Source organism: Heterocephalus glaber, unplaced genomic scaffold (assembly GCF_053883595.1).
Source record: "Heterocephalus glaber isolate CG9 unplaced genomic scaffold, H.glaber_assembly_v1.0 deba00001481, whole genome shotgun sequence".
Classification (NCBI taxonomy): Eukaryota; Metazoa; Chordata; class Mammalia; order Rodentia; family Bathyergidae; genus Heterocephalus; species Heterocephalus glaber.
In genome coordinates this window covers 11,792,438-11,819,662 of record NW_028258317.1, presented here as the reverse complement: position 1 = coordinate 11,819,662, position 27,225 = coordinate 11,792,438, and the positions used below count along the sequence as shown (strand labels likewise).

At 34.9% G+C, this 27,225-nt stretch overlaps 1 protein-coding gene across 30 annotated transcripts in view; it reads right to left on the bottom strand.

Annotated features, from left to right (window-relative positions):
- LOC147825817 (uncharacterized) overlaps positions 1-27,225 on the bottom strand; it is a 227,622-nt gene extending 200,397 nt beyond the window's left edge. For 24 of the 30 annotated variants that reach the window (XR_015439993.1, XR_015439995.1, XR_015439996.1 and 21 more), the window contains exon 1: positions 1,477-27,225. The gene's annotated coding sequence lies outside the window, so the exon portion shown is untranslated. The remainder of the gene's footprint in view (positions 1-1,476) is intronic. The other 6 variants (XM_087183618.1, XM_087183619.1, XM_087183614.1 and 3 more) reach the window with 6 other exon arrangements.

Below are 27,225 nucleotides of genomic sequence, written 5' to 3'. Positions count from 1 at the left end.
ATATACCCAGAAGTAGTATAACTGGATCATATGGTATATCTATTTTTAGGGTTTTGAGGATCCTCCATACTTTCCTCCATAATGGCTATACTAATTTACATTTTCACCAAAAGTGTGTAAGAGTTCGCTTTTCTCCACATCATCACAGCTTGAATCCTCTTTATTCTTTATTTCTTTATCTTCCTTCTTTTTTCCTTACAGTAGACCAAACTGTATATGTATGTACATATGTATGTATATGTGTATTTGGATAGTTATCTATATATATGCACCAAAATTGAAAAAGTTGTCATAGCCATGAACAATATATAAATAAATAAATAAATAAATAAATATATATATATATATATATATATATATATATATATATATAGCAGAAATATCACGATCTGTTGTTCTTTGTACTCTTGAGAGGTCATCAAAACAGGATAATTTTAGTTAGAAGTAATGTGTCCATAAGAAGGAAGGAAACATCATATTCTGGTGTGTGATGTTCTAAGTCATGAAAAGTTCCTGATTTTTCTCTTGAGGGAGCTTGAAAGTGGTGTTTTGTGAAGAAGATGGACATTAGTTGGGTTTTTGGAGGATCATGCTATTGAAAATAGATTATAAAGGGCAAAAGTGAAGTAAGAAAAACAACTAGGAGGATACTGTAAAAACCCAGAGTCTATGACTCCAAGGAGAAGTCTTGGGCAAATATATGGAATGGGCTGCCTCAGAAGGCAATGGGAGTTCTGCCACTGGAGATCCATGAGTACATAGAAAATCACTTGGCAATGATATTGAAAAGGACTTATAACCCAAGAGTCATTTCTAACATTGAGACCCTATGATCATTGCCTAGACTATCCTATGTCCTCAGACAGTCTCATGATTCGAAAACCACATTCATAATTTTATTATAAAACCATAGTATATTAGCCATATAAAATTAGAAATTAAAAAAGCAAACTGAGAAGAATTAAAAGCACATCTCCAGCATCTAGAGATAATTATTATTAGGAAGTCCTTCCATTACATTATCTAAGCAGATGCATATAGAGAAATAGATGGTAGAACACAGTTTATTTTTCCCACAAACAAGATTATTATCTTTATGGCATTTTATAATCTTCTTTTAAAGTATGGTATATGGTGAATATATTCGCATGTCAACTTGTATTTCCTGGCAGAATCAGAAACCTCCTATAAAAGCTTTGAAGTAATGAGTAATGTAAATAAGCTAGAAACTGGTAGGATACACATAATCTTAGGATACTTAAATGATGAGATAATGCCTCCCCCATGAGTGTCTCCCACCCAGCTCTAAAGGCATATTTCTGAACTGTCTCCTATTATAATGCAGTCTTCTCATAACTTCAGTATCCTTCCCTCCATCATCATAACAAGCTACAGCTCATGTCAAGTGAGAAACCTAATCAGAAGAGAGTGAGGAACATCTGTTATCCTAATTGAGCCTCAGAGGTCTCATCTTACCTTTCTCTTGTTATCTCTGGGCATCTTGTGATATTACAGCAATCATTCATCCCATGAACACTTAAAAGTTTTCAGATGACCCCAAGCTTAATTCATTGTCTTAGCACCAAGGATAACACCTTGGTACAGCTTCAGATACAGCATCTGTAGAGTCATTAAACAGCAAAAATTTACTGAGTATCTTTTTGTACCAAGCACCATACTTGACATTTGGGATAAAGCAGTGAACAAAAGAGGAAAAATCTCTGTCTTCATGCAGCTTTTCTTCTTATTGAAAGAAACAGTGAATAAAATCTAGTTAAGAATGTTACATGATGATAGGTGCTATGGAGGAAAGGAAATAAAGGAAAGAGGATAAGAGGTGATATGAAGGAGGAAGGGGGGTTATGATTTGAAATGGCATGGTTAGGAAAGTCCTCAGCAAGAAGTGTAAATTTAAAGACCTGAAATAGAGAAAAGAGTGAACGATGTAACAGAGAAAAAGTATTTCAGATAGTGGTCCTAAGGCAGGAAAGTACTTGGGCATATTCTAGTTATAGCGTGGAGAGCAATGTGGGTGGAAGAGAGTAAGGAGAAAGGCAGTTGATGATGAGGTCAGAAAGGCAGCTGAGAGCAAGAGCATGTAAGACTTTGAATGTCGTTGAAAGTTTTGAATTTTTCTCTGAAATAGGTGGAACCCATTATTGGATATTAAGCATAAAAGTAACATCATATGACTTGGGTTTTCAGAAAATCACTTTAGAGTAGATTATAGAAGGCAAAAGTAGAATCAGGAGACTGGAAAAATTCAAGAGATGTTGATTTGAACCCAGAAAGCAGCCCAATAGGTGCAAAGAGGCAGTCAGATTCTACAAATTTTGAAGATGTAGCTCAGAAGATATAGTCACAATTTTGATACAGGGTGTGAAAAAAAGAAATGTCAAGAATGTCACCAAAATTTTGGGCTATGGGATCTGAAAGAATAGATGTATAATTTGCTGAAAAGGGATTTGTGGAGTTTGCAATGGAGACGGGTAGTTAGGAATTCAGATCTGTACATTTGAGTTGTTGAGCCATCAAATGGAACTGCTGGATAGTGAGATGTGTTAGTCTACGTCTTGGAGAGAAGTCCAAGCTACAAGGTTGAGAGTTACCAGCATATAGGCGGCATTGATAGCCATAGGCAATAAGAGATCATGAAAGCAGTGAATGCAGATAGAAAAATAAGTGCAAGAATATGGGTATATGGTAATATTAAGAGGTCAAGCCTGTGTGAAGAAACTGGAAAAGAGGGAAAAATCAGACAAATACCTACATATATAAACTTTCTGACTTCAGGAAAGGTGTAAGTGAAAAATTCCAAGGAAAAGGAAAACATACATTACCAGTGTGGTGATCTTGATATATGAAAGATGATACAGAACTCTAACAATGCCTGATTCTGAAGAACAAAAGGAAAAGATCCCTATCACCTAAAAGTGACTTCAAAGCATTACCATCAATCCCAGTTAAAAGTTCTTCCAACAGTATTCAGCTATAATGTAATTTTAACGATCATGTAATATTCGATTACCTGAATTTAAAATAATTTATATCTAAATAATTTCCTATTTCTAAACATTTTATACAACTATTTTAAATATTTATTTGATGAACATCTTTCTAACCAATTCTTAGAATATATAATTATTTCTTTATAATACATTACTCTAAGTACTAAGTTAACTTTTTAGAAAAGTTTTAATATATATTTTCAGATTGACCTCCATAATAGTTGTACCAATTTACATTCCAACTAACAGGGTATAACCATATTTCCAAGGTTTCTTCAATGCTAATTTATTTTTAATTTTAGAAAATCACATTTTCACTTGAATCTCTTGATTATTAAATTAGATATTTCATATGCTTATACTTCTTTTGTAACTTGCTCATTTTAAGCATGTTATTACAAATTAATAATTTTATCTCTTTATCATACATGTTGATGCCTTCCAAGTTTGTCTTTTGCCTTTTCATTTTGTAGTGTCATTATGGGGGACATGGACATTGCTAGTCTTTATTGAGTTGAATGTGATGAATTTTTCCTTTATGACTTCTCTTTTGGGCATGATAGTTATGAAGGCTTTCCCCATATCCAACATTGTCTAAACATTTACTCAATATTCTACTAGACAATGATGGTAGCACTTTTTTCCCATTTTAATCATTCACCCATCTGAAACTTATACTACTGTGTGATATGACATAGGGTTTGTTTTTATGTTTCTTTCTAGGCAAGGTCAAGGTTCATTAGTCACATGCAAGAACCTATAACCAACAGCAACTTACTTCATGCGTTCAAAGGCATTCCCCTCTAGGGCCAGGGATTTAGCTCAATGGTTCTGGAGCCTGCCGCACAAGCGCAAGGTCCCAGAGTTCAATCCCTGGTACCAAAAAACAAAAAAACAAATAAAGCCATTCCCTTCTCAACAGGAAGAATGGATGCCTCACTCCCTGGATGGGGCACATGCATATCTGAGTTCTGGTTTTTAGTTACCTTTTGCTTTCCCTGGCATTGTGCATCCTGAGCAGCTATCAGTGTTGAACATAAAATTTGATTCTTTCTTCTGGTGCAGCCATTGTGTAACTCTGGTGTAGAATGTGGAAACAATTGACAGTTTGGATTCTTTTGCCACCACAGTAACTTTCTGACTACACCTCAACCTTGTCAGTGCGATTGACACCACAGACTCAAAAAAACCTATTGAGCACTTACTACATTAAAAGCTGTGCTCTGAAATTAAAAAGGAAAAAGTTAAATGTTCCCTAAACATTGATATGAAAAATTCTTCAACAAAATAGTAGCAAACCAAAGTCAGGAATATATTAAAAAGATTATACACCATGACCATTTGGGATTTTCAACATATAAAAATGAATCAAGGTAACACACCAAATTAACATAATGAGAAAAGAAAACCACATAGTTATCTTAAATGTAGCAGAAAAAGATAAAAATTCAACTTTTCATGACAAAAAAAAGTATACTGAGAATGAAGAAAACTACCTGAACATTATAAAACCCATATATTAAAAGCCTATAGGGAACATCATTCTTTTTTTTGTTTGTTTTTTTTTTGGTACCGGAGATCGAACTCTGGTCCTTGCGCTTGCAAGGCAGGCGGCGGAACCACTGAGCTAAATCCTTGGCCCGGGAACATCATTCTTAAGGGGGAAAAGCTGAAAGCTTTTTCCTCTAAGATCAAGAATAAAACAAGGGGGCCCATTTTTATCATTTTTACTCAACATAGGACTAAAATTTCATCCAGAGCAATTAGACAAGAAAAAGAAATAAAACACAAAAAAATGGAAAGGAAGAAGTAAAATCATCTCTGTTTGCAGATGATATGATCTTATATGTAGGAAACCCAAAAATTTTACCAAAATAACAGCTAATAAATGAATTCAGCAATGTAGTAGGATATAAAGTGAACACACAAAATTCAGTTGCATTTTTATACTAACAATGAACAATCTAAAAAGAAAATTACAAAAATAAGTCTTTCACTGTAGCATCAAAAATCATAAATACTTAGGAATTAATCAAACTGGTAAAAGATTTATACAATAAAAACTACCTAACACTAAAGAAAGAAATTTAAAGACATAATAAGTGGACAGGTACCCCATGTTTATGGATTGCAAAATTTAATACTGTGAAGATATCAATAGTACCAAAGTGATCTACGGATGCAATGCAATCCCTAACAAAAATCCCAGTGACGGTTTGCAGAAATAGAAAGGCACATTCTAAAACTCATATGGAATCTCAAGGAACTCCAAATAGCCAAAGCAATCTTGAGAAAGTAGAACAAAACTACAGGACTCATGCTTCCTGATTCACACATTACTACAAAACTGCAGTGATCAAAACAGTGTGGTGCTGGCATGAAAACAAACATATAGACCAATAAAATGGGATCAAGAGCTCAGAAATAAACTCTCACTTATATGGTCTAATAATTCTTGGTAAGGGTTCTATGACCAAAGGAGACTGGTCAGTCTTTTCAACAAATGATACTTCAAGACTGGATATCCACATGCAAAAACTGAAGTTAGATCCTTACTTAACTCCATTTATTAAGTATTAACTCAAAGTGGATCAAGATTTAAATATAACACTTAAACCTTAAAACTCTTGGAAGTAAACATAGAGTAAAATTTTCATTATTTGGCAGTGATTTCTTGTACATGACACAGGCAATAAAGTGAAAAAACAGACAAATTGGACTTAATGAAAAATTTTAAATTTATGCATCAAAAGATACTATCAACAGAGTAAAAACAGCAACCCATACGATGGGAGAAAACATTTTCAAATGAAATATCTAATAAAGATTAATATCCTGAATATATAGAAAAGTTCTAAAATTTAATAACAAAAAAACTAATTTGGAAATAGGCTGAGGACTTGAATACACATTTCTCTGAAAAAGACACACAAATATCCAATAAACCCATGAAAAGATGTTCCACATTACTAGACTTAGGGAAATTGAAGTCAAAACTGCAAGGAGATACAACTTAACACTCATGAGGACAGCTACCATTAAAAAAAAAACAAACAGAAAATAAGTATTGGCAAGGATGTAGAGAAAGTAGAATCCTTAAAATGACATAATTGCTGTGGAAAACAGAATTTAAAATAGAATTACAATATGATCCAGCAATTTCACTTCTAGAGGTATATACCTAAAAGAATCAAAAGTCTCAAAGAAATACTTATATATTCATAGCAGTATTATTCACAATAGCTAAAACATGGAAGCAACTAAATGTTTATCAACAAATGGATAAGCAAAATATAGGTAATACATACAGTGGAATATTATTCAACCTTAAAAGGGAAAGAAATTCTGATATACACTATCTCAGGGATAAACCCTGAGGACATTATGCTAAGTGAAATAAGTCAGTCACAAAAAGATAAATATTGTATGATTCCATTTACATCAACATTAACATTAATCAAAATTATACAGACAGACAGTAGAATGTTGGTTTTCAGGGTCTGGAGAAGAGAAGTGGGAAGTATTATTTAATTGAAATACAGTATCAGTTACACAACATGAATAGAATTATGTGATGGTTGCACAACATTATGAATGTATCTAACATCACTGAACTGTATACTTAAAAATGGTATGATGGAAAATTTTATGTTATATACATTTTCACAGTTTTTATTGGAGGGAAAAAAAGATAGTTTATACTCAATAACAATCAGAGTTACTGATCTACATGCATTTCTTTTTTTTTTTTTTTGGTACCGGGGATTGAACTCAGGTCCTTGCGCTTGCGCAGCAGGCAGCAAAAACATTGAGCTAAATCCCTGGCCCTCTACATACATTTCTTATTGATATTCTCAGTTCTGGTCACAAGTCAGCATTACATTTGATGTCTAGAGACCTAGGTTTAAATTCTGGTTTTCTATGTGGACTCAGACAAGATTCTAACCTTCCTTAAGCATTGGTGTAAGTTTAATTATCTGTGAAGTTAGAATAATAATACCTACTTCCAATGCTGCTGTACAGACTGAATGAAATAATATATGCCTGATCACCTAGACAGCATAAAATAATGATGCTTGAGTTTTGTTGAAAAAGTCTGAACAATTCCATAAGTAGATAACTTTAAAATCAAAGTAATTTTAAGCATATTATGGTATTATTATGTAGACAGTTATGAGAAGAAAAGACTATAGTCTGATAGAAAAAAATAAGCCCAGAAAGTATATACATACATTTTATTTATTATTTAACATACATTATTTAAAATACATATATTTGTTCATTATAGTATATAAACATATGTATATGGGCACATATACACATAATGAACAAGACGTGCATACATGATACCAACATAAGTTCTTGAGAGTAAACCCTATATAGGTAATGGAATTAATAAAGAATCAGACTCAATGTGTAAAATAAGGTACACATACATGAAAGAACCTTTTATAAAGTCCTCAAGAATTCTAGTAGTTTATTTATTTATTTGTTTGTTTTGTTTTGTTTTGTTTTGTACCAGGGATTGAACTCAGGACCTTGAGCTTGGGGGGCAGGTGGTGGCACCACTGAGCTAAATCCTGGCCCCTTCTAGTAATTTATTTTTTATAATATACAAGAGTAAGAGAATTCCACACAAAAAATAAGAACATTAATTGATGACTAATAAAAATAGTAAAATGTGACTATAAGTTGTTAAAATTAAATGTGTAGATATAATTTAAGAGTATTTAATCAATTATATTATGATTAGGCCAATGGTGTAGCTTTTGAGGATAGGAAAGAATATAGACTTTCACAGACTATTTTAAAGTCATACAGACTTTCCTAGGGTATAGAAGAGATAATGTTGAGGGCTCCATCTATGTTTAAGGGAAAGGACACACTAGAGGCAATCCAACTTAGCAGCTTCTCCATGTCCCAGGAGCTACCTGGGTAAAGCTGAACTGTAGAACTGCCAATGAAGCGAGGGGAGGAGCCCTGCTTACACAGTCTTTTGGCAATGGAATTCACTGTTGAAACCAGAGAGATGATTAACTGAAGTTTTCATAGGCATCTCAGCAGAGGAATTTGCACTGGGATTAGGAATTTGAGTTGCCAAATCAATTTCTTAGGCCTAAGGGAATCAGATTCTTTTAACCGGTATTCCTGGAGATTTCTTAGAGATAAATAGCAGACTGTGAATCATCAAGGAAATATATACCTATTGATAGGACAAACTTCTAAGGAACCTCTAGCCTTACCTAGGGTCACAGGCTTTTAAGCTGCTCCAGTGAGACATAATAAAAGCTATTATGAAAAAAGGCAAAAAAGAATTAAGATGTGTTATGTACCTGTACTAACATCCCAAGATGAATGTAATCATTATTTAATACAAACATGTAAACACAAATTTTAAAAAATAAAACAGCCAGTAGGCAAAAAAAAAAAAGCTAGCCTCAACATCCACTCCTTTTTTGCACAATCTGTGTGGACAACCTTCCTTTGATTCTTTTCTTATTTCTGACATCTAAGTAACACCATTAGTTCCTATTCTGACTTTAGACTTTGGAGTTGGGCTTTCAGGATCTCCTCCCCATTCTGCCACTGGTGAAAAAGCTCCAGAATCTCCTGTTTGTTCTGGTCCCTGGCCTTGCTCACCTTAGGTGACCCAAATCCCCGTTCCAGACTAGGAACAATCATATTCCTCATATCAATTCAGCACAATTTAGGATTTTGCCCCATTCAAACCCCAGGAAAACCAAGAAAGAAAACTTACCCATCTAAATGCCTTCTCTCTGGGGACATAGAGAGGTGGTTGGCAACCATTTGCTCTGGTTATCCACTTTCCAAACATTCTTCCAAAAGTTTGTCTACCCACTAAAATAAAGTCTTCCTTTATGAAGGCCATGGAGAAGAGTTTGTTATTTCCTACTCCAATGACCCTGTCCCAATTTCAGTGACCTCATGCAAGAATAAGAGAGAGTAGAACCTGAATAATTACTTCACCTGACACAATGACCCTGAACATTATGTATGTGTATAATCATGTTACATGAACTTACCAATGAAAAGCTTCCACTTTTAAGAGATGTCTTACACCTCCAAAAAGAACAGTACTCACTGAGATAAAGGAAAAGAGGGTGGTTGTTTTCAATCTGTATGACTAATGTTTAAAAAATTAAAAACAGCTGGTAAGGAATACATACTAGGTAATCACATACACACAGGCTACCAACTGGGAACACTGCAGTGCTGTGCCTATCAAGACAGAGTTCTCCCTCCCCATGCAAGCACTCAGAGTAGCAGCTGTGATCCGGAGCTTTGCTCATTAGAGACCATTAGGAAAAGCAGCATGATTCATCATCTTCTTCTTGTGTTAGTCATTTGGGGGCAGATCTTCTGAGACACTAACAATAGTCTGAGACTAGATTGATTTTATTCCTTAAATAAGGTGTGGATTTTTATAAACTACTGAAATGTTTGCTGTATCAGGTAAAGATGCATGAAATCTTAGAGTTGGAAAGGAACTTGGAGGTCACCTAGAACAATGTCTCATCCTTATCCAGTTATTATCTACAACACTCCCGACAGCTATCCAAACCCTCCTTGAATTGTTCTAGGGATGGGAAACTTACTACTCATAAAAATAAATCATTTTGATTTTTCAGAGAACTCTTAATTGTTAGAATTTTTCTTTACTATATTCTCATATATAGATCACTCAGTTTTTTTCCTCCTTCTAGATTAACCCAGGAGGAAATTACTCTCTTATCCACAAGACAAGCACCTTCAGTTTCTCTTAATTTTCCTTTACACTTCTTCAGATCCAAGACATTCTCCTTTGAATGAATATTTCTTTTGGAAAATGGCATAACAATTTTAAATTCCAGATGTGAGCTGGTCAGATCAGAGTACAATGATATTCTGGGAACAATGCTTCTACAGAAGTACTTCAGCTTTCTTGGGAGCTGTGCCACAAGAGTGCCCCATCTGAGTTTGCAGACAAGGGAGTGGCAAATATTCTTTCCAAATAATGGTTTGCTTTCAAGGTATTGCTGGTTCTATCACTCAAACATGTTTTTCATCTAAATGCACTATGTCATATATCTATAGCTATAAAATTGTATCTTGTAAGATTTAACTTGCCGGGTATTTAGCTCAGTGGTTTCGCCGCCTGCCTTGCAAGCGCAAGGACCCGAGTTTGATCCCCGGTACAAAAAAAAAAATGTTTGATTCCCGGTACCAAAAAAACAAGATTTAACTCAATGTGGAAAGCATCAAGATGATCTGTTTATTATTATCTACTCTCCCTCCCAAATTCTCATTATTCCAAAATGTAAGGAATGTTTTAAATGGCTTTATTGTTTATGATAAAAAATTCTGGGCATCTAAGAACAGACCAGAGTGGTCAACACAGTAATCATTTAATAAGTGATCTTTGGAGAAATTTGATGGACCAGTTTTCAAACTAGCACCTAATGGTAAAAGTGCTTCATCTCAATGTTCAGTGAGTTACGTGTGTTAATGGCCCCTAAATTCTCAAGACCCCTAAATCCCAACTGCCCATAGGAAATTTTTTTGCACCATAACGCTTTGGACTACATTAAGGTACTTCCTAAGAAGCAACCCTTGAAACTCACCACTGGATTTCATGTAAAGATGTACTAAGCAGATGGTTTACTATGTGACATATGTCCTTTTTACAAGGACCCAGCAGAAGCTTCTCTCTGCTCTAAATATTGCTTTTATTTCTTACAGATGATTTTACTTACACTGTTTCTTCCTTGCTAAGACTATCAGGAAGCTCACAAGAGAATTTGTAAGGCAACTCTAGGAACTGTACAGCATGTGGAACAACAGAATATGCCATACTTTTTATGGGACAACTGTATATTCATAATTTCATCTTATTTTCCCTAAGCTTGGTTTTCCTTTACCCTAATTCACTTTTTTTCTTATTATTGTTGAATTTTATGTATTACTAAAGCCATTAAAAATCTGAGAACAAAGATAAAAATGGAAGATGGATAATCAGATCACAATTTTTTCTAAGTATTTTATCCACAAGGATATTATGATAATTTTGTTAGATGTTTTGCATTACTATGATTCATGGAGCTTAGAATAACTTAAAAGAAAAATAAAAGAAAGTGTTCTAGTCCTAATGAAACCATACCAGTTCCCAACAATCACTGCTTTCTTTTTAAAATCCTTACAAATTGCAACTGCCAATTTTAGAGCTTTTCCAGGAATTGATATCAAGCTGGCTATAGTATCATTTGCTGAAGTGGAGGTTGGGAACATGTTTTGTTTTTTCTTTAGAAATTTGGAATATTTGTTCATTCCAAATGTCTGAAATCCTTCTTATCCTCTATGTCTTAACAAAATCAATACCAACAAATAAATTCTTAACTGTCAATTTTCTCAATATTCTGGTTCAATTAATAAATACAGTGAACTTTATATTTAAACTTTATGTTTAAGTCCAAGTATGCTACAAGCTGTTATAGTGGTTAAATGGTAATAATTAGTATTTTGTGCAAATAATTTTACCCTAGATAAAACTTCAAAAGAGAATAATGAGAGAGACCAGAGAATTAAATTTTAGTGGACATTCACTATGCACAGGTATCATCCTGGATGCTTTAGATACTTTATTTCATATTCATAATAATCCCATGATCTAAGTTATTACGTATTTTACAGATGACAGAACTAAGTTTCAGAGAGGTTAAAAAGCCGTGCTAGACTACAAAGATAAATTGCAAAGCTAGGTCTTGAACCCAAAGTTCATACCCCTTTCCCCATGTCAGATATGTGAAATTAGGAGGAGTAGCTTTAGATACGTAGCCAATTATAACCTTTAAGAGACTGGAAAGTGACAGTCATGAAATTCACATCCACCTTGGTAATCTGAATTTTTCAACAGGAAAGTCAATCCTGGAGTTAAGGAAACCTACATAAAAGAATTATATGTCCCTAAGAAAAGTAAATTTTCCAAAGAAAATATTCTTTTACCAAATACTAAGAGCTTTCAAGGCAATTCATACCAAAATTTGAGGGAGAAACTCTTATAATAACAGTTAAACCCTCACATGTAAGTATGAAAATATGAGAAAAGAACCTTAAAGCAAAGTGAAGAAAAGTTGCATCAGGAAATGACAGACTATAGTTAAAGCTTAATTAAGAAAAATGTATCTATACTTAATTGCTTATATTTCTTTAAATTTGCTTTAATTGCAGCTGGACCCATAGCAGTAAGAGATAAACAAGAAACTTACCCTAGAGGCTAGGGTTGCTATTCCTCCTTTGATAAATGCCCAAATCTAGATGAGAAGTTTGGGGGGCCATTGATTTTTGTATATCACGCTGTTCCAACATGTAAAAATAAAGCAAAGCAAAGATGTCCTCCAAGGTTGAGTTAATAATAAGTATATCATAGATTATATAAGCTGAAGAAGTAACCCAACATAAGAAAAATTTTATAAATGCACTGCTAATAAGAATAGTGTCATTGTCTAATCTCCATCAGGCACCAAAGAATTTCCTAAATTTGTTTAAGTTAACTAGAATACATTCTTAGGGAGATAGGATTGAATGCAATAGATACAAGCAGCCAATAATGTTGTTATTTTCCTGGCACAAGGTCACTTTTGATAACCGATAAAAGAAGGAATTAGATAGCAAATATTTGTCAATTATCCAACAGCACACAAGAAAGAGGGACTATCTATTATATGTGAATACTGATTTCTTACATAGGAAATGAAAATGAACTTGATCCCCTTGTGCCAACATGTGCATATTCTTTTCATTCATCTGGGCTGAGGAGAGGTGGCTACAGCAGCTTATAACCCAGGCCTGAAGAAGAATGAAGAATCCACTTTCTCTAAAGGAAAAAATGTAACTCTTAAAGTTCTATGTTGCAGTGCCAGTTACAACACCCCTAAATTTTGAGGGCCTTGAGGTGCCACATCATCTAGCTGGCTGGTTAATGGCAGACTGGCACATAGATTCCAGGAAAGGTAGCTGGAGTATAAGCAAAGGGAATACGGATGTTGGAACCTGAAAAGGTATCAAGATTTTGAGGTCAAATACAAAAGAAAGCCAAAGTCTGAAGATATCTAACAGTTACTTGCTGAAAGGGCTTTTTGCTCTTATGCAATCATGCATCAAAACCCTCTTTCATAACCTCAGAAGCTCTAGCGGATGAGATTTTAAGCAAAGATTATTTTATGATGTGAAGATTAGTAATATCTAGGGGGCTACCTGGAAAGAGTTTGAACATGAGAGTCATAGCCCGGCAAGAACCAGATCCATTGTCTAATACCTGAGTGAGACTGAGATTCAAAAAATGAAGAATTCAGAAAACAGAATCAAGGTCTCAGAGCCCAGCCCATGTGGCATGCATCCTCTTGAGAGGGATTTCAGAAGTCTAGAAATGTGTGTAGAGAAATAAGGCAAAACACAGCAGGTGATGCCAGCTGGAACTTTCTCTGTTTTATTCATGCCTCGTTGGCAGACGGCTGGTTCCCAGGAGGTGGCTGAATCTCACAAGGTTCAGATGTTAGGGGAAACAAATAACTAATTGTGCTGAACCTCAGCTTGGATTCATTCAGTGGTGTGGACAAGCGTTTGTGTCTCTAGAGACTGCAATGAAGTGGAAACCATGTATTAGCCAGTTTGGTGATCTGAATTGAACAGCGTAATTGAATGGTTGCCAAGTCTGTTGGTGACTAGTTGGCCTGTGTTAGCCAGGATGGTCCTGACAATTGTCAGTTGTGACCTACACTTGAAAGGTAAGGTATGTCCCCATTTTGCCGTGGTAACACATTATACATCTCTCTAAACTTGTTTAAGTTTGGTTAGTTTCCGTGTGTATTTTCTCTATATTCTTCTACCTAGATGAGTAACAAGTCTACTCCCTGCTGTGGCAAAGAACACTTCTTTTTGTATGTTTTAAAACTACCTATTTGATGCATCAAACCCTTCCCCTTTCCCTGTTCTAGTTCAATTCAGAGGCCAGAATTAGAACTGTTTCTGACTGCTTTCCTATCTGCAAGATCTTGGGCTCAGGAAAACAGGTGGAGAGAGAAGGATAAAAAGGTTGGTCTTTGTTTTCATGTCGTTCTCAAGTCATGGTGGATACAAACACAACTTCATATAACAGAAATCCATGAGTGTGGTATAATTAATATAACCTAAGGTCTCAAGTGATTATTCAATTCATTAGATTGTGGGAAGGTTTCCTAAAAGAGCAAGATTAAAAATAATAGTTTGAATCCCCTGAGTTTCATTTAGAAATAAGGTGTGATTGAATAAAAAGTAAAGTAAATATACAAGTTGTAGCATTTGCAGAGAGTCTACATGAAGACATACAGGAGGTGGTCAGCAAGATTGGAAGCCACATGGTTATGGAGATGAAAAGCCATCAGGGTGAGCATGACATGACAGCAGTAGAGAGCTGGAAGAAAAGTCTGGGCAAGGAACCTTAGGGATACTTGAGTTGGAGTCAGAGACTAAAGAGGAGCCAGTGTCACGGCTGAGGAGCAGTGGTCAGAGGGGAAAGAAAATTGTCACCATATCAACAGAGAAGAACTTCTGAAAAAAAATATATCATGTAAGACCAGGACTGACAAGAGAGCATAAGATTTGACATTTAGAAGCCTTTTAAAGAGCAGTTTCAGGGGGCTGGGGATTTAGCTCAGTGGTTTCAGTGCCTGCCTTGCAAGCGCAAGGTCTGGAGTTCGATCCTCGGTACCAAAAAAAAAAGAGCAGTTTCAGTAGAGAAGTGAGTGTAGAAGCCTGATTGAGATGGATGAAGAAAGGAAAGGGAGATAAGGACATTTTGGAACCTCATCTTTTCAGCAGGTGTGTGTGGGGGGGTAAAGGATAGATGACATCTTGAATGGAAAACTGGATGAAGAAAAGGATTTTTCTCTAGTCATGTTTAGGCACTGTGCAAATTAGTTAATCAAGTGATTGCTTACTCTACGAGAATTTATAGTAAGAGAGAGTGTCAAAATGGGTTTGTTATAAAGGCATAAGTTACTTATAGGTGTATATGTGATGTGGATTTATGATCTTAATGTAGAGGGGTTTTATTCTTTTCTTTGCCTGACTCTTCTTAGGAAGAGCACACATTTTATTTTGAACAAAATCTGCTCCAATGACATGGTTCTATGAGGGGTTACCAATGTTAGTGCTTATATCCATACACACACATGCAGTTATAGGACTAAGTTATGGTCAGGTAGCCAAATTAGGTCAATCAGAGTCCTTGCTAGGATTTTTCAAACAGGAGCTAAGACACTAAGTCCCTCTCAAAGGCAAAGCTGGAAAGTGAGCCGGGAAGCTGCTAGTAGCTATGTTTACAGCCTAATGTAAAGAAAAGTCAGAGAAAAATGAAAAGAAAAGTCACAACACAGAATAAGAAGCAAAGATAGTAGATAAAAAGGAAAGGAGAACAGATAGCCACATCCCTGAGTCGAGACCCACCACTATCCCTGCCCATCTTGCAGCTTTGTGAGCCTTCCATGAGATTTCTCTTTTCATCTAAGCTACATGAGCTCCTGTCATGTGCAATCAAAAGAATCCTGACTATTGTAGAAGAACTGGGAAAAAGTGAAGAATTTTTAGAAGTTACAATTTGGGATTTCCAATTGATGGAAAGATTTCAAGATATTTTTATTGACACTTTTATAGAATTTGAGTTGAGACAACATAATAGAAAAGATAACTTCCTAGAAAACTTGGAGGTACTGTTAATTATTTAATACACATTAAAAGATACTCAGTATAATGAGAGGTAGAATAGAGTGGGTTTAGGAATTCTGACTTTGGAACCAGCCTGACTCAGTTAGAAGCATGGCTCAGCCACCTATGAGCAATGTGACCTCTGAGCATTTTTTCTTTATTATTTGTAGTAAAATCCACATGAAATTTACCATTTGGCCATTAAAAATGTACAGTCCAGTGAAACTCAGTACGTTCACAATGTTGTGAACTAGGACCACTACTTTGATTCAGGAAGTTTTTACCAACCCAAAAAAGAACTCTATACTGACCAAGCAGTCATTCCCCATTTCCTCTTCTCACAACCCCTGGCAACCACTAATTTGCTTCTGTCTATGTGGATTTGCCTATTCTGGACTTTTCATATAAACAGAATCAGACAATGTCTGGCTTTTTGTTTGCTTTCTTTCACTTAACATAGTATTTTCAAGGCTCATCCATGTTTTCGTCTTTTCAGTATTTCACTCCTCTTTATGGCTGAACAGTATTCTATTATGTGGATATTATTCATTTTATTCTACCATTAGGTTGACAGATCTGGATTATTTCTACATTCTGGCTCTTGTGAAAAGTGCTGTATGAAGAATTGTGTGCACATTTGTGCTTGGACATCTGTTTTCAAATCTTTGGTGTACACAGCCTGGAGTAAAACTGCTTTGTCATGTAATAATATCATGTGTAACTATTTGAGAAACCATTAAACCACTTTCCACAGTGGCTCCACCATTTTACATTCCTACCAGCAATGTAAAAGGATTCCAATTTTTCTATACTCATGCCAACACTGTTATTATCTGGGATTTTTGTGCTTGTTTTTGTTTTGTTATTTTTTATAGTCATCCTAGTGAGTGTAAAGTGGTAATTCACATGAGTTTTTAAAATTTACATTCTCCTAATAATTCATGATGTCAAGCATCTTTTCATGTGCTTGTTGATCATCTTCTTTGGAGAAATGTCTGTTCAAGTCTTTTGCCTATTTTTAATTAAGTCATTGCCTTGACATTTATGTATTTGAGATACTAGACCTTTCTCAGGTATATAAGTTGAAAACCCATTCTCTGTGTTTTTCACTTTCTTTCTAATGTTCTTTAATGAAGAAAACTTTTAAATTTTGACATTGCCCAATTATATGTGTTTTGGTTGCAGTTGAGCTTTGTGTCATATCTAAGAAATCACTGCCAAATCCACAGTTTTGAAGATTTATACCTTTGTTTTTTTCTAAGAATTTTATGATTTTAGTTCTTATATTTTGGTCTTCAACATATTTTGTGTTTATTTTCCTATACAGCATGATTGTCTATGGCACATTTTTAACCTCTCTGTACTTCAGTTTTCTTATCTGGAAAATGAAGACAATAATACTACCTACCTCATGGGATCTCCTGAGCATTAAATAAATTAAGATTTATTAAGTATATAGAATGATGCATAGCATATGCAGTGGGTAAGTATTCAATAGCATTATTATTTGATATTGATGGTTGTGGAATGATACGAATAATCTGAGCAGGAGTTCATTAAGAAGACTGGAAGAAAAGTAATGAATAAAATTTACCCTTTTCAGTAAAATGTGTTTTAGATAGCTAAATCAGTTCTGGTCATCTATGCATTGTGTTTTTCTTTTAAAAAAATATACCCATTATTACCACTGCAGTAATAGAAACATAAAGTCTTAAAGAAAAGTATTCTACCCTAGACTAGTCAGAATATAGTGAGATCTTGTGCCTATTGATGAGCATAATTACAAAAAGATTCTGAAACACCACGTCAAAGCTGATGGAGCAAGAAAGAAGAAATCTCAACAAAATGTCTAAGTATGGAAACTGATGACAAAGTTGAGGACAGAGGTAAACTTTCAAAGAGGCTGATAAGATGGAGCTTCAGGGCTCTTCTGTTGCATGAACTCCTCCAGGAATTCAACTAAATTTGCAACTTACTTTTGTATTCCTAATTTTGTATTCTTGTTTTTTTAAAGGGAATCCCCCCAAATGAAGGAGACTCCAACATTACATATATTTTGAGAACAACATTACCTCTATCCTGAAACATCATGGGCTAACTCAAGAACAGACAATTCCTTGCCACTGCAAATGGCTCAGGCAAGGCTGGACTCACACGATAAAGTGGCTAAGAAAGGATGACTGTGAAACTCAGTAAAGAATGGGGTCCACAAGCTATAAAGCTGAGAAAAACTGAGCTACAAGTGGTCAAGTGACATGCACAACTTTACAAAGTAATCAAGTGATAGAATCTAGATTTTTAATTCAAATCTGGTTGATTGAAAAAGCTATATTTTTTTCTACTCTATCAGTTTTGTCAACTTTCTTTTATAAAGAGCCAGATAGAGTAAATATGTTAGGCTTTTCAGGGTACATAGTCTTTGTTGCATGCTCTTCTTTCTTTTTTTAATGAGGGTTTTAAAAATGCAAAATCACTCTCAACTTATAGACCAGTAAAACAAAGTCATGGACTAGATGCGGCTTGTGGGCTATGTAGTTTGCCAACCCTTGGATCATGAACTGAACTTCAAATCAGATGACTTGAATTATGAGTATGGGCTAAACAACTAATGCTATAAAACCTTAGGTAGTCAGCTCATTTAATCTTAGCTTTCTCATTTTTAAGAAGTAATCTGTCCTACTAATCAGATTCCTCCCAATTTATGGTTCAATTTCTAAAAGTTTCACCCTTTGTCAAAAGAACAAAACTGGAGGAGTTTTTACTCACATGTTTTTATTATGATAGTTCCTATCCATTAAGATAAATACCTATGTGCATACATACATAATACATATATGCTTACTTACCAATGTAGGTGCTCTTATCCACATACAATTGGATGCTTAATGAAGATTAAGTAATAAAGTGTGATTGAAAATACAGTAAATGTTTTATAATTTTTAAATTTTATTACAGTAAAACATATGTTGCCATTAGTCCCCCTCAAAGTATTCCTCTTGCTTCCAGCACATTTATTTCATTATTCTTGCCACTTTCTGAAGCAATTCTGAAAGTTCTCTTTCATGTCTTTAGTTGCAATGTCATAACTGCTTTATGTTCTGAATTGATTCAAATAATTTACCTTTCATGGTCATTTTTTTTTTTTTTTTTTTTTTTTTAGTGCCAGGGATCAAACTCAGGACCTTGCACTTGCGAGGCAGGTGGCGGAACCACTGAGCTAAAACCCCAGCCCAACTTTTCATGGTCATTTTGACTTTGGGAAAAACCTAGAAGTTGCATAGTGCCGGTTCTGGTGAATAAAGTAGATGAGTACACACTGTAATATTTTTACCTGACTTTCCATTGGATGGCACTCAGCCATATCATTCATGGTATTTTTGATCATACCATGTAAAAACTCTCATGAAAAAGGACTTCCAGAACTGCTTGAGGAAGTGACAAGAAAGATGAGGTCAGGGAGAATTTTTTGAGGGAGATTAATGGCAATGTGTCTTTTATTGTAGTAATTTTTTTTTAATGTAAGTATTCACTGTATATTTGGATCATAGCTTGTAAAAATGATCTTCACATGTAATGTCACTATGGCAAAAATGCAGGATTTTTTAAAAGTTACAAATTCTCGGCCGGGGATTTAGCTCAGTGGTTCCAGTGCCTGCTTTGCAAGTGCAAGGTCCCAAGTTCCATCCCTGGTACCAAAAACAAAACAAACAAACAAAAAAGTTACAAATTCTGGGCCGGGGATTTAGCTCAGTTGTTCCACCGCCTGCCTCGCAAGCTAAGGACCCGAGTTCGATCCGCGATACCAAAAAAAAAAAAGTTACAAATTCTGAGCCTGATTCTTCTAACAACACACTACGTGTTTAGCTTTATTCTACCTTTCAAGGGATCTGATGCTTAATCTATTAAATAAAAGCAAACAATAGCTGTCTGCCTGTCCCCTACAGCTCTATTTTTAATTTTCTTTACATTTTAAAAATAAAAATAGTTTGTATGCATAATAATATTTCTAAGGTTTTCTAAACTACTATAGTGATAACTATAATTGTTAAGCTAGACTTATGAAATTAATTGAGTTTACCATCATTCATTAAGGGACCATTAACCATTCGCTGAAAGTTGTTAAAAGATTTGTATAAATTTGTTACCCCAGGGCCTATCTATGAGTTAATTATTTCACAATTTTTATAATCTTTTTAGTGGTTACAAGATGTTCAAGTATTCTAACTCTATGTGAAGTAATTTTGTCAATACATGTTTTCCTAGAAAATCATTCATTTTATGCAGATTTTTTAAAACCTTGACATGGTATGCTTCAATAATTATTTTAGTAATCTGCATATCTATTTTTCTGTGTCTTAAATACATCTATGAAAAGTTCATACTTTCACTGATTTTTTTTCTTTAAAAGCTTTTTAATTTATTGAGCAATTCCATAATTTTCAAATATTTTTCCTTTCAAGATATCATCAAATGAAAATTAAACCATAGACTAGGAGAAAATGTTTACAACACACATATCTAAAAATATTTATGACACATATATTCTCTCATAAATGAGAAATAAAATAATAAAAATTGGGATTTGTAGATATATGAACAGCTAATAAGCACATAAGAAGGTGTTCATTCATCATCAGGGAAATGTAAATCAAAACCACAATGAGATATTACATCATACTCATAGAATGAAAAAAATTTAATAAATAACAAATGTTGACAAATATGGAGGAGCTGAAATTCTCATTCATTGACTGCTGGTGCAATTTACCAACTACTTTTGAACACTCTGTCCACTTTTAACAAAGTCAAATGTATACCACAGACATATATGTATTTTCAAAATATATCAATTATACTTAATATCTGTATATTTTATTGTACTTGTAGTATACCTCAACACAATTGTTTTCAAGTAACCTTGACTAAATCTTTGTTATTGAAAGAGCCTGAGCTTAGAAAATTTAGAAACATTGCTCTAAGCAGTCTGTTGCCTAAAGGTACACTCTTAATTTCTCATTTGCTGTGGAAATTTTTTTTTTACTAGTACACATTTGCAGTACATAATAATTACATTCTTCGTAGGGAGTTGGTATGTGTACACAACATATCTTAATTATTTTTCACTCCCTTCCCCTCCTCTCCCTCCTGCCTTCTTCCATCTCTTGGATCTCTTTCCTTTTGTAAAAGATCTATCTTTTAGGGATTTTAAAGTATAAACAAAAGGGCTGGGGATTTAGCTCAGTGGTTTTGTCAGCTGCTGTGCAAGCACAAGGACCCAAGTTTGATCCCTGGTATCAAACAAAAAACAAACAAATAAAGTATAAACAAAAGTTAATATTTTAAAATGTAGTTTATCTGAGTTATTTGCAGCTACAACTGACATCAGATCTTTATTCACTGGTCTTATTTTCTGTTTTCATATTTTCTTACTCTTCTTTTTGTGGTTTTTTTAAAAAGGTAAACTAGCTTTTCTCTTATTATAGCATCTTATATTTTATTTTCAAGGAAAAATTCCTCTAGGTTAAGGATTTTATGACTAAAACACACGTGCTAAACACAGAATTGGATGCCTCCCTGCTTTAATTAGTTTCAGATCTAAGGACAATCCTTTATAAGCATAAGTTCCCCATTGTTTGGCTTTTCTTTCAGGTAATTGTTTTGAAGAAGGGTGCATATTTCTGAGTCCTAGCACATCTGAGATGTCTATTTATTATTTCACAAGTTAAAGATGACTAGGCTGGGTATAAAAGCAGTAAATTACAACTTTGCTTCTCAGAATTCTACATACAATACTCCATTTTCATCCAAATATAAGCTTTCAGAGTAAAAGACAGAGAAGAGCCAGATTTTTGTTACATTTTTAGATACTCTTTCTTCTACTTAGATGCTTATGAAAGTTTTTTCTTATGGTTATGAATTAAAACTGTTGCCAGGATACATCATTGTGGATGCCTTTGTTCATTGATTTGTCTGGAACACAATGATTTTTTTCAATCTGGGTCTTACTTCTGCTCATGAATTTTTTCCTGTTATATCTTTAATTATTGCTTTTATCCCATTTGTTTAAGTATTTTCTTCAGGAATAACAATTATCTATATATTAACTCTGTGTGCCTTACCAGCCACATCTTTTATATTGAATGGAGGAAAATAAATAATTCCCTGAAATCCTCCAGGAGAGCTGAAGTCCCCTTGGTTCTCTCTATCAGATATGCACAGCAGCTGGCCCAAGGCCCAGTTTTGAACATGACCTCATCTAATGTATGTCTCCTCTACTTAAGTTCCATCTTGCTCCATAAACACTGACTTTCTGATACTGTGAGCTTTCAATGTACATAAACATCTACAATTCCCAGCATACAGTTACCAGGTTTGTTGTGGTCTTATTGTTTTGATTTCCAACTCAACTTGAAGAACTTTATCTGCAAGAAATTTTCCTCCCAAAATGCTATGTACCTCCACCAGTCCTCCCACCCGTAGCCGAATCTGACCTACCTAAAGGTTGCTTTCTGCCATTTTTAATTTCTCTGTATATAGAATGATATGACAATGCTCAGTCTTATAAATCAATCCACATGGGTAAAAGCCCACCTGCCCAGATTCTCACCAGTGCCAAGTTCGAGTCTCTGAGTCTGATAATGAGCAGAATAGCAAGGACTCAATACCTTCTCTCATCATTTCAAAGGGATTCTATATCATGAACAGAATAAAAGTTACTGGTATGAAAGCAGTAAGAGAAAATAAGCTATAGAAAGAGATTTCATTTGCCTTAACCTTGCTTTTCATAATTGTGTAATTTTCCCCTATTTTGAAATTATGCTGGTCATTGCTGTTATCTTGTGTTTAATTCTTTTTCATTGGCTTTATAGGACATTTTAGTAGGAAAGTTGAGAAAGAATTCATGGGGGGTTTCTAGCCAGGCTCCATATTTAGCTGGAACTCCTATAGCTTCTTAATGAATAATTAAAATATGTCTGGGGAGGATATTCAGCAACTAAATTAATACTGAAGATTACTCATTCGAGATGTGGAATCTGGGTATCTCAACATGAAGGAAGTGACAATCTTATTTTTCAGGAGAGAAATAAAATTCCTACCAACTGACTAAGATTCCTATTAGAAATGATGACAAAGAATGATATTCCTAAAATAAAAGGCTTATGCAGAGGGCTCAAATTTCTCTCTACCCAGACAGAATTAAGAGTACCATTCTGCAGATTTGGGATTAATGTCACCACATCAAGTCTTAGCTATAATGCAGGCAATAATGTTGTGTAAAACAGAACACCATGTGGCAGCCTTGCTAATCTTCTGGATGAGAGTCAGTTGAAAGTTGGCAACACGTATCAACATGCCTTGGACTAAAAGGAGTTCTTAACATGACACTGCAGTTTTTAGGGCTACTAAAATTGATATGAGATATATGGTCAAATATAGTGTGGAGTATGGGCAACTATAAAAGAGTTGAATGCTAAGCATTGAAATCCAATGAAATTTTCAAAATGTGGAATAGTTTGAATAAAAGGCTACAGATAATCGGAGAGCACAATTAGTTTGATGTCTATACAAGTGAGGTATAGAACAAAATGCTTCTATATGAGGGTCCATTTAAGATGGTCCATTAACCAAATAGATGTTGTGCCATCGTTTTTGAAAAGAGCTTAGGTCAATTTCTTTAGTTAAAAAAAAATGGGTGTATATGTCATTCTAGGACCTGCAACTGTTTCTACCAAAAATAAAATGTTCCCCAATGAGAAATACAAGCTCTCAATGTTTTATGTCCTAAATAAAGGAGGTTCAATCCCCTTCTGAGGTCAGCGTTAAAATTCCAACCTCTCAGAAGTTGAACAGCTCGAAGTTCTTCACCAGCCAAATGAACAGAAATTTAGCAAGAGCTTGCTTTCAACATGCAAAAGAAAGGCTAAAACTTCAGTATGATTTAACCTAACTTCCCAAGTAATAAGTACCAAAAAGTAAAACAGGAACAGGGATCCAGGATGGGAACTGAGCATCTGAGCCTGGGATGAGATCAGGAGGTGAGCAAAATATTTTCAAAAGCAAAACCTTAGTGCTCTGGCAACACATAACAGAGAAACATCTTGTTTGAACTAGTCTGTCCTGTCTTTTTAGTAGGAGGGGCTCTGTTAATCCTTGGATAAAATTATTTTAGAACTGAAAGAGAACTTAGAGATTATCTAGTCCTGACCCCTCACTTGAGGACACTTAGGTCCTGCAAGATTAAAACGCTTGCTGGGATCACGTGGTAAATTAGTTGCAGAAGTGAAATTATAACCCAAATACTCCTAATGCTTATTATGATGTTTTTTCCACTACACCAATCTCAATGTGCCTCCTGTCATGGGAATTCTAAGAGAAGCAGCATGACACAGAGGAAAGAGAACTATATCATCTCTTAAGTTTTAAATTCTAGTCTTCTCTCTCCCAGGCTGAATGATAGAATCCAGAAGGCAGCATTTCATTTAGCTCATTCTGCTTCTCAAAGCAAGAAACCTCTACATAAAAGCAATGAATGACCAGGTGGGTGGCCACACTTTTGTGAACTCTTCCCAGGTATAGATATCTGTGTTAGCCAGCTTTCTGTTACTGTAACAAATATCTGAGACATTTCTTTTAGTGGTTTGGCCTGTCACTTTAGGGCTTCTGTTGAGGCAGCACATCATGAGCACAGGTGGAGCATGTGGTGGAGAAAGCCCTCATTTCATGGCAGGAAGTGAAAGGGAGAAGTAAAGGGTCTTGGATTCCAACCTCCTTCAAGGGCACATTCTGAATGACCAAAATACCTCAAGCTAAACATCTCTTAAAAGTCCCACCACGTCCTAAAAGCAACAAGCACTTGGGACCAAATCTTTAATACATGGGACTGTGGGGGACACTTATACAAACCATACCAATATTTCACTACCTCAGAGAGAAAGCTGATATATTTGTGGGCAGCTTTCTTTGATGATCTGTAATCTGTTTTCCTGAAATTTATATTGTGACTTCCAATAAAGTTATTTCATCTTTTCTGTATGATAGCACTGTCATTTAGTTTAATAAACATTCACTCAGAGCCAATACTTGCTAGGTTCCATTCTACATTTTGGAGCTATAAAGTTGACATTGCAGAATACAGAATCTAATCAAGAAGATAAATCTTGAATTATTATTATTATATATGATAATACATGTACACAGTTGTCAGGCACGTGTAAATACCCAATAAATTTTAGACATTACTACATTCCTCATCTTGGGCCCAAACTAAATCTCTGTTTCTTTTAAGCATGTAACATAGAATGCAACCTCTACATCAGAGGTTGGCAGACTTTCTGTAAAGCACCAGGGGGTAAATACTTTAGATTTTGCAATCCATCCAGTCTCTGTAACCACTCCTCAACTCTGCATTTCCAGCATGAAAGCAGCCATAGAGAATATGTAAATGAATAGGTATGGCTGTGTTCCAGAAAACTGGATTTATATAAACAAGCAGCTGGTTGGATTTGACCCATGGGCCATAGTTTGCCAATCTTTGTCCTAGATGCCTTACTATCCTCCTCACCAACCCCTTCAGCTTGTCAATAGCCTTTTACAATGTGTCACTGAATGTTAAATACCTTACTCTAAAGATAGCAGGACCAGCATAAAATATAATCAAGTTGTCATATCCTACAAATAGGATATACACCAATTGTTTAAGATAGTTATCTTTTTAAGAAGGATACTTGCATTAATATATTATTAGTTAAAAATGTGCTTTTAGGACTACTTTCTCATTTAATGTTATTTATTGCATCCAAAGTCCCCTTTTCCCTAAACAGCTCTCAAAATTCTGAGAGAAAAATTTAAATCTACTAACTCCCCACAGACACACCAGGGCAAGAGCTCAAAGGATTCCACCCTAGAAAAATAAACAACTCTTCTACAAAGATATTGTCATTTAATAATTCCCAGAGACTTAAGGAGACCTTGTCTCAAAATGAAGAGGAGAACGCGTGAAGCAGGAAGAGAAAGAAGAAGAAAAAGAAGAGGAAGAAGAAGGAAGAGGAGGATCTGGAGAAGAAGCAGCCACCACCTCAGCTAAGGGGCTGGGTTCTTTCTCTTTTCTGGGTGGACAGTGACGTCCACCCTACCAATTATCAAATTCTGCCCAGGAAAATATTGTTTTCAATCAGCACTTTTGTGCTTCATTTTTTTTGTGTGTGCTTCATTTTTAAATATAGTCAAGGATCACCAGACATTTCAGATAAAAGTCCAATATTTAAACCAGGGACTAGAAACGTTACAAGAAATGTTAAAAGAAGATTTCTTCCCACACAAAAAAACTATAACTGATATCTTCAGAAAGATGTTTTGAAAGTGTACTAGATTCATTAAACAAGAATAGGATGTCACAGGAGGAAAAAGAATATTTTAATACAGTGTCCCTTTTATCCATGAGGACTATGTCCACCCCCATCCCCATGGATGCCTACAACTACAGGTAGAATTGAATTTAGGTATAGTATGTGTTTTCCTATACAGATATATCCTTGATAAAGATTAATTTATAAATGAGGCATAGTAAGAATTTAGTAACAACTAATAAAATAGTACAATTATAACAACATACTGCGAACAAAAGTTATATGTGTATAGTCTCTACCTCTCAAAACATCCTATACTATTGTACTTACCCTCCTTGTGAGATGATGCGCCTTTGTGATAAGATAAAGTGAGGTGAGTGGCATAGGTATTGTGATATCACATTAGGTTACTACCCAGGAGTTACTTAACTTTCCTATTTCAGGAGGGTCCCCTTCCCCTGGTTCTCTGAAACAGGCTGCGTGTAAATATTTATGCTTTTTTTCTGCATTCCACCTTGACAACCAACTTCCCAGAGTTGGCATAATAGTAGAAACCATGACAACAACAACAAACATGTGATATACATCTGCCTTCTCAAATCCTTTGAAAAACAGAATCTAAACAAGCAAATGGGGATAAATAGATATAGAAAATTTAGTTTTGCACGTTAAAGAACTTTTTCATACATGAATCCCCTTTACCACTCAGTGAAGTAGACACTCTTGACCATTGTTATACAAAGTTCAGAAAGCTTTAAGTCATTGCCCAGGGACCCACAGGTAAGAAGTGGTATAGCCTGGGGTCATATCCATTCAAGTCCTCTGACCCAAATCTCACATTCTTTCATTGTACAGACTTAACTGTACAATGAATACTGTCTTACACACATACACACAAAAAAACTTAAGTAACTTTGCACTTTTAAAAATCATCTCCAAAATTAATCATTAGTAATCAAGCATCACAAAATAATCTCTGAATTGATTCAGACATCTTGATATTGCACAGCATTTACAAGGCACCAAGACCCTAGTCTGAGGGAGACAACAAATGGAAACAGAAATTCAATGGCCTGATCAGATGTAAATCATAGTTCTGTCTCAAATTTTACCAAATCATATAACCTCCCTGG